This window comes from Xyrauchen texanus, chromosome 34 (assembly GCF_025860055.1).
Source record: "Xyrauchen texanus isolate HMW12.3.18 chromosome 34, RBS_HiC_50CHRs, whole genome shotgun sequence".
Lineage (NCBI taxonomy): Eukaryota > Metazoa > Chordata > Actinopteri > Cypriniformes > Catostomidae > Xyrauchen > Xyrauchen texanus.
This window is the reverse complement of record NC_068309.1, coordinates 5,041,855-5,051,440: the sequence shown is the minus strand read 5'-3', so window position 1 is coordinate 5,051,440 and position 9,586 is coordinate 5,041,855.

Here is a 9,586-nt window from a genome sequence, read left to right as displayed (position 1 = left end):
TAAATGATGCTGTAAACATGTTGTTCATTGTTAGTTTATGGTTCCTAATGTGGAATCTTATTGTAAAGCGTTACCTGAATCTCATTAAACATGTCCAGATCATATTTCAGCCCCAAATTATAAGCGAAAATATAAGAAATAATATTTAGCATCAAGAAAACAAAACCTGTTTTTAGGACCTTTTATGTTTTTCCATTGTGACATTATTTTCATTACACTAAAGTCATTACAAAAAATGCTTATTCAAAAAGCAAAAACAAAAAACAAAACAATCCTCAGATTTGGGGTACATTGTCATTGCAGAAGGAAGATCATCACCGATCCTCCACCTGGTCATCTAATGGTTAGACGGAGACCTGGAGAGTCCTACGAGCCACAGTGTCTCGCACCCGCTGTGACATTTGGTGGAGGATTTGTGATGATCTGGGGGTGCTTCAGCAAGGCTGGAATCAGGCAGATTCGTCTTTGTGAAGGATGCATGAATCAAGCCACGTACAAGGTTATCCTGGAAGAAAACTTGCTTCCTTCTGCTCTGACAAGGTTCCCAAACTCTCAGGATTGGTTTTTCCGGCAGGACAATGCTCCATGCCACACAGATAGACCAATCAAGGTGTGGATGGAGGACCACCGGATCAAGACTCTGTCATGGCCAGCCCAATCTCCAGACCTGAACCCCATTGAAAACCTCTGGAATGTGATCAAGAGGAAGATGGATGGCCACAAGCCATCAAACAATGCTGAGCTGCTTGAATTTTTGCACCAGGAGTGGCATAAAGTCACCCAACAGCAATGTGAAAGACTGGCAGAGAACATGCCAAGATGCATGAAAGCACCACAGTTAAAATATTAGTATTGTGTAGTTTAAAAATGAATATGAACTTGTTTTCTTTGCATTATTTCATAGGTCTGAAACCACGGCATCTTTTTTGACATTTTGACCCGTTGTCATTTTCTGCAAATAAATGCTCTAAATGACCATATTTTTATTTGAAATTTGGGAAAAATTGTGTCAGTACTTTATAGAATAAAACAAAAATGCCCATTTTACTCAAACACTTACATATATAGAGTAAATCCAGAGAGACTTGTAATTTTGGAGTGGTCTCCAGAATATCTACATAGAGTAGTTGTTTATTTTTCTCATTATTTTCATTTACATAATACAGTATTTTTTTACTGTTATAGTAAAATTGCTGCAATACTGTTTTTTGTATGAACAACGGCATAAAAACAAATGCTACCATGATTTATAAATATAACTTTTTTGGTAACACTTTACAATAATGTTCCATTTGTTAACATGAAGTAACAATGAACAATACGTTTACAGCATTTCTTATTGGGTAATGTTCATTTGAACATAAACAATGTTTGTTTTTAAAAATGTAATGTAGTATATTTTAACATTAGTCAAAGCACTTTTATCTAACAATGAACAATTGCATTTTAAGAAACTAGCATTAACAAAACTTAAATTCTGTTAATGTGTGTGTGTGTGTTGCTCATTGTTAGTTCATGAGAACTAATGCTAATGCATGGTACATAGTGTTACCAATTATAGTTATTTTTATAAATATTAAATACAATTTTTATGCCATTTTATTTTTATTTATTTTTTTGCAGTGCAGGAATAATAATTAGGAGTAAAATAAAATTAATTGACAGAAAAATAATGTCACAATGCGAAATATCTTAATATTCCAAAAATATGTTTTAGGGGAAAAATATTTTTCTTGCATCTTACTTTTGATTTTGGGGTGAAATATGATCTGGACTGGTTCTTGACAGGTTTTGTGAGATTTACCCTCATAAAAACAGACCCGTGCTTTTATTATGCCAATGAAACTTCTTATTCAGTTATCTACTTGTGAATACAATCAACATTTGACAGGCAAAAAAGCTATTTTCTAATGGGATTTCATTTGCATATAGAGTTTTTAAGCAGTTAAACCACAACTTGTCTCCACATGTTTTTATGGTTACATCATCATGCCATCCGAGAACACCACTGAAACTATTTATTGATGTTTGCTATGTGTTTTTCTTGATGTTACATATACACATATTTGTTCGAAGAGCAATATGCATATGCTTCTCAAAATTGAAAGCAATTATTCATCCAGAAATGAACATTATCATCATTTACTCACCCTCTTGTTGTTCCATAACCGAATGAATTTCGAATTATGAAAGAAGTTGAATATGTGCTTTTGTGTGGGATCGAAGAAAGTCGGGTTTGGAACAACATTAGGGTGAGTAGATGTTTGTTTTTTTGGGTGAACTATCCCTTTATGTTTGAGTCTTGCCAATATATTTAGTCTGTTTGACATCCACTGGGGAGAAATGTATAAGTAAATGTTTTATTTTTCTTCCTTAAGAGTTTTTAGAGGTGTGTGTGTGTGTGTGTGTGTGTGTGTGTGTGTTTGAGGAGCACTGACTACCTGAATGTGAATCATTATTCTTAATTCAGCATCATATTGCATGTATCGCCCTTTGACCCTGCAAGTCATTTCGTAGGTGGGGTTTTAAAGCCTCTCTGGTGGCCATTTTGGCTGTTGAGTCTCTTAGCCCAACCTTAAACTGTGACCCGCCCCTCTAAGCATTTATTTGGACTTCTGTGTTAGCCACATTGAAAAAGGGAATTGGTAGTTTCAAAGCAGGGAAGAGTTATTCAAGCTAGTTTTATTGTAACAGGCTCTCAGGCCCTCGAGCAATAGCCGTTGCTGTATCCCAGCTGATGTCTCACATTTAGACTGTTGTTAAAATGACCACATCTGTCAATGGTGACTGAGAACACTCAAATACCCAGATGCGCATATCAACACTTTCTAAAACAAAATGATTGCAATTGGAGCTTTTCCTTTAAAGGAAATGTAAATGCTGTCATCATTTACTCACTCTCATGTTGTTGTTGTTGTTGTTGTTGTTTTGTGAATTATTTGTTTAGAAAATGAAGATTTCAGTGAATAATTGCTTACATTTCCGTCTGTCCCTTACACAAAGCTATTATATGGCTTCAAAAGAAAAGTACTTGAAGTAACTTTCACTTTTTGTTCTAAAACATAAATTACACACAGTCATACCTCAATCGTAGATTTTGAAGCCGTTGTGGCTTCGTTGCTAACTCGTTGCTAAATTAGGACTACAACAGTCATCCGTTTTGTAAAGCACGTATATCACATGCTGATGGTAGTTGTAGTCCTTAATTAGCATTGTGATAGCTATATGAAGGGGTGGACTGGGACGAGTAATCGGGACTTTACATAGAAACAGGCCCAAAAGTTGTGGAACGGGTCTGTCCGATTCTGCATTTTGCTGTCCCCTTCGGCTAATCGCGGTGCCGTTTTGTGGCCCGTTCTGCATAACGCGGCAGCTCATTTCACAGCCGGCCCACCCCTCCTGCCCCTGATCGTCCTCAAAGTGCGCCGGCCCACCGGGAAAATGCCCAGTATGCCAGATTACCAATCCAGCCCTGGCTACATGTACTTTTGAGAAATTTAGTAGCTCAAAATTTACATATTTTTTAGAACAAAATTTCGCTTCATCATTTTATAAGTTTGTAATTTGTAAACAAATAATAATAAGTTGTTATTATTAATTTTATTGACTTTCAGATTTGTAAAATACAACAGTAATATATTTCAGTTGTGCACCTTTAACGTTAAAACCCTTGAGCTTTTATTTTGATGGTCGGAACACTCCAGGAAGTCCTGTAAGTGTATGTTTGTAGGCTAGTTCACAGTAGTCTAATTCACTTCTTATTCAAATCCTGGTAAAATGCTCTTCCGGTGAAATATTATATTATATTATATTATAAGTGAACCGAACTATTGAGCATCTACAGATGTTGTTCATGAGTAGCGCTCAAATATGAAAATAGCCACAAGCTCTGAGGGCTGAATATAGCCGCGACCGCTTCACCAGCCTGCGCGTGCTATGTATGTGTGTCAATAGAGCAGCGCCACTCAATAAACCGCTCTGCGCATGCATACTCTATATTTACTTATTAAACGCAGGGTTTTGCAATTCACAAAGCTATTGCGTGTCTTTAAGTGGTATTGAATAAATGCACGAGTCATATGGACTACTTTATTGTGCTTATATGTTTGTTTTACAGAGCTTGACATTAGCGAACATGACTTACAAAAAGTATCGGATTTGCATCCGGCTCTTTGGACCGAGACCTGATCCGTCTAAAAACGTCAGAACATGGATTGGTGCATCCCTAATTTTTACCATAGGCCTTCTTTTACTCGTAAAACTAAAACTGCCATTTTTAAAACCCATCGGAAATTCCTAAAGAAACCCATGGCTCGAAAATGCTAATTGTCTTCCTGTTTTTTCTTACATATATATATATATATATATATAGCACACATGTCATATGGACCACTTTAAAAAGCTTTTTTTTAGCTCCACAGCATAGTCTCTCTGAATATATGTAGTTAAGAGGTGCATAGGCATTCTGCCTAACTTCTGTTGTGTTCCATGGAAGTCATATGGGTTTGGAATTAAATGAGGGTGAGTAAGTTATGACAGAATTTACAATCTTGAGTGAACTACTCTTTAAATTAGTTTTCAAGCACTCACTCGCCACACCAGCATATCAAGCTGGTCTTTTTTTTGTTTTGTTTAGAACGAAATTTACCTGCCAAACTTTAGAACTTTGAACTGTTGCAACTCCAGTTTAAAGTTCCGAGGCCTCCATTGTGACATCATCATCTGCTCCTGTGTTGAGTCTCTCCAAACTGATCGCCATTCTTCTTGTGTCTACTGCTGAAATGTTCTGTCATTTGATTTGAAGTGTTTTAACCATCATTAATAGCAATAACAATCATTTAGACAGCCAGAGAACAGTGTAAACCCAACATGAGGGGCATGTGGTGTCTGTTAGTTTTTGTCTTTTAGATTTCCTCTGCATTCAAAAAACACTTCCCTATAATTGAATCATGTTACTCTTGTTTTGTTCATTTCATTTTGACAGTATTTTAAATTAACAGTGAAAGAGTGTTAATATTTTTTTGCTTCTGCAAGTCTTTTTCTTCCTTTAACCATTTATGTAGTATAAAATGAAACTATTTTAAGATAAATAGAGATATTTAAAGAGTGACGTTGTGATTTCTTGTGTGTTTTTATTAAAATGAGTTCAACATCTGGTAAACTTGTGAATGAGTAACAAACCTTTTATTATTCAGACTCCAGTGTGGGAAAGCAGTCTGTGACCTCCGACCTCAGGGGGTCACAGTTAGGCAGCTGCCACAGGAGGGTCTGTTCATCCCTAAAGACAAAGAAACAGGAGTTTCCCTCATACAGACAATCGCAGCTGAATGCAAATGTGCGCTCGGTTGGATTTCAGTTTGAAAAGGGTTTATGCTCTTGAGTGGTAAAAATGCACTTTTTTTAACAGAGTTTCTGCAGGCCTTAAAAAGGTCTTATATCGAAGCAACAAGTCTTAAATTCATAAGATCATGGTATTAAATGTTGCATGAAGGATTGGTTTATTGTTGCGTTAAATTTGTTTTAAAGTGTAGAGTAATTTCTGAGCACAAAAAGGCTAATTTGTAGTCTCTTGGTCAAACACTATAGCGCCACCACCAGTTCAAAAATTCACTTTTCTTTTATATGTATCTTTTGAACCATTAGTCCTAATGGTAATTACACTCCTCAGGATGATGCAAATGGACCACTTAAATTAAAACCGTGACTGCCGTTATTACATTAATCATTTATTCTCTAATCTTCGCTACAGTGGCACAAAATTATCTCCAGTCTGATCAACAGAATTCCAAATTTAGATTTTGTTGAAAAGTTAACATGAATTTAACGCGGCCGACATAAAACAGGAAGTGAGGCTATATATTGACAATGGCTTGTCGTATTGAAACAACGCTTGGTATGCTTCATCACGGACCACGATTGGAGGGGGCATGCAAAGTTTGGTGACAGTGCCACCTATGGGTCAAGAAAAGTGAAAATGGCCATTTTTGTCTGTAATTTTTTATCCATATGTCCTAAAATCTTGATCTACATATTAGCCATATACAGCCGTGGCCAAAAGTATTGACAGTGACATACGTTTTGTGTTTTGCAAAGTTTGCTGCTTTAATATTTGTAGATTATTTTTTCACATGTTTCTATGGTATACTGGAAAACAATGATAAGCGTTTCATAAGTTTTAAAGGCTTTTATTGGCAATGACACAAAGAGTCGATATTTACAGTGTTGACCCTTGTTCTTCATAACCTCTGTAATTCACTCTGGGATGCTGGATATCAGCTTCTGGGACAAATCCTGACTGATGGCGATCCATTCTTGCCTTATTAGTGCTCGGAGTTGATCACAATTTGTGGGCTTCTGCTTGTCCACTAGCCTTTTGAGGATTGACCACAGGTTCTCTATGGGATTAAGATCCGGGGAGTTGCCTGGCCACGGATCCAAAATTTTTATGTAATGATCTCCGAGCCACTTCATTATCACTCTTGCCTTGTGACATGGTGGAAAATGCACGGATCATCACCAAATTGCTCCTGGGTCATTGGGAGAAGTTGCTCTTGCAGGATGTTTTGATACCATTCTTTATTCATGGCAGTGTTTTTGGGCAGGATTGTGAGAGAGCCCACTCCCTGTGATGAAAAGCAACCCCACACATGGATGGTCTCAGGATGCTTCACTGTTGGCACGACACAGGACTCATGGTAGCGTTCACCTTTTCTTCTTCGGACTATCGATTTTCCAGATGTCCCAAACAGTCAGAAGGGGGCTTCATCAGTGCACCAGTCTTCTGCGGTCCAATCCTTGTACTTCCTGCAGAATTTCAGTCTGTCCTTGATGTATTTCATGGAGAGAAGAGGCTTCTTTGCTGCCCTTCTTGACACCAGGCCATTGTCCAAAAGACTTCACCTCACTGTGTGTGCACATGCACTCACACCAACATGCTGCTGCTATTGAGCTCTGCACTGGTGGGGACATGATTCTGTAGCTGACTACTCAGGAGGAGACGGTCCTGGTGCTTGCTGGACACTCTGGGATGTCCTGAAGCCTTCTTCACTGCAGTTGAACCTCTCTCCTTGAAGTTCTTTCAGGTGCAGTATTCTTTGCAGCAATTTCCTTGCATGTGAGGACATTTTGATGCAAAGCGATGATGGCTGCACGTCTTTATTTAGAGGTAACCATTGCGAACAAGAACACAATGATTGGAAGAACTTCTTCCCTCCTTAAATATCAATCAGTCCGCTCTTATAATCCAATCAGAATGATTTCACCTGACTAGTACTCGTTCACACTTTCCCAGGAGCTGCTGATATGATTAGTGAAATTATGTTAGCTGGTCATATTGTGCCAGGGCCAATTTGGGTTTTTGTGATAAAGTACATTTTTTTGGCCAATGAAGCTTCTAGCAATTATTTAAAATGCATCTGATAAATCTGCACAATAATCTAGAAACAATGTGAATCAACACCAAAACAACTGAAGCAGATACATTTGCGAAACTAAATTTATGTCACTGCCAATACTTTTGACCACAGCTGTACGGCCACTCTGGCACATAGATTTTTAATCATAAAGTTAAATATATTTTGAATGCATTGTCAGATTTATATAAAATTTGGAATGCATTATTGACATCATGTCTTGAATGTACCTGTGCCATGTAGAGACTGCGCCACCTATAGTTCAAAAGATAATCCACACTTGGGAGTCTTTTTGCCAAATCATGTCAACTGAGTGGCACAGTGTGTACATTTTTGTAAATGTATATATTATTGGCTAATCTAGGACAAGGAGTTTAGATTGCAGAATCATTGGGAGTTGCTTATAAAAAAGGACAAAATCAAAAATGCTCCTGTCATAAAATGAGTATTTGTTTTAGTTGTAATTTAATTGTTGATATCAGGAGTGGACAACTGCACTGGTAACAATGTAATTATTGATATTAAAAAGTTATTGTTTTTACTAGTAAGTCGTACATTACTGATGTGTGCAATTGGAATTTCAACTTGTAAGAAATTAATTATAGACATCTGTAATTGTGTTTTGAATAAGTGTCAATGGCAGATCACTGTGGAATTCTTATAGTAAATTAATACAAGAATTAATACTTTTAGTAGTGTGAACCAAATTACTGAAGTCAAAATATTTGCATTTTCTCTAGTGGTGCAAGGCTGATTCCACTGGTGGTGGCATAGTGGGCTAAAGCACATAACTGGTAAGCAGAAGGTTGCTGGTTCGATCCCCACGGCCACCACCATTGTGTCCTTGAGAAAGGCACTTAACACCAGGTTGCTCCGGGGGGATTGTCCCTGTAATAAGTGCACTGTAAGTCACTTTGGATAGAAGCGCCAAATGCATAAATGTATAAACATGTTAAATGTAACAATTAGCTTGCGATACTCATAACTACTAATAACAAATCTGACAATGCAAGAAAACTAGATAAATGTGTAACTATTGACGTCAAAACGTAAACAGTCATGTGCACATTGGATAGGTCGGTATGAACGCTGGTAAAGATGTTTACATGCAACGAGAAATCCGGTTAATGGGCTAAAATTGACCTGGTTTTTGCTTAAGCCATTTATGGCCTTACCCCGATACCGGAAAACTGTTTAAGGCATCTGCATGACCCCACAATTTGTTGGGTTGTTATTAAGCATAATCGGTGTAATATCGTGCATGTGCATCATTATCCCATCATCACTTTAAAAGTCATATATGTAGCTTTAATCAGAATTATAATAAGGCTATGGATTTACTGTGACATTAGTCACATTTTTGTGGTTTCATGAAATGAATGTGCTTTGGGAAGAACACAAGTAAAATATTGTATGAATACAATGACTGTGAAAGATTTCTTTATAATAAGAATGGTAATTGATGTTGAATGAGATGTGTTGCTTTGTAATTAGAGAGACAGGGTGGGGGTCTTCGTTTAGAGTCATGGTGAGAAGTATGAACAGAAGGAGCAGAAATAATCACAGCTCAGTCCCGTGTGTTTGGGGGAAGGGGTTTCTGGAGGGGTAAGGACTGACATATGGAGCGTATAGTCTTTCAAAGCAACCAACCCCCTTTATGGTCAGCAGTCTGTGTATGTCTTTGATTCTTTCACTTCCTCTTTCTTTATAATAAGATGTATTTATTTTTTACTTTAAAACTACAACACAATGTTTTTGCCATTTTTATGTTGGTCTAAATTTTCCACAAACAGAGATTGAATCTGAAACGGTGATATTCTATAGTATTTTAACTTACTACTTGATATAACTTGCATAGTCAAATTTAGAAATGTTCAGTCCACATAAAGGATAATCAAATATTCCTGGTTAAAGTAAATAAGTTCTGTGACTCCAGCCAGGTCTCCTAAGCAACATAATTGGCCCGGTTGCTAGGGAGGGTAGAGTCACATGGGGTAACCTCCACGTGGTCGCGATTAGTGGTTCTCACTTTCAATGGGGCGTGTGGTGAGTTGTTTGTGGATCGTGGAGAGTAGCATGAACCTCCACATGCTGTGAGTCTCCTCGGTGTCATGCACAACGAGTCACGTGATAAGATGCGCGGATTGATGGTCTCAGAAGCGGAGGCAACTGAG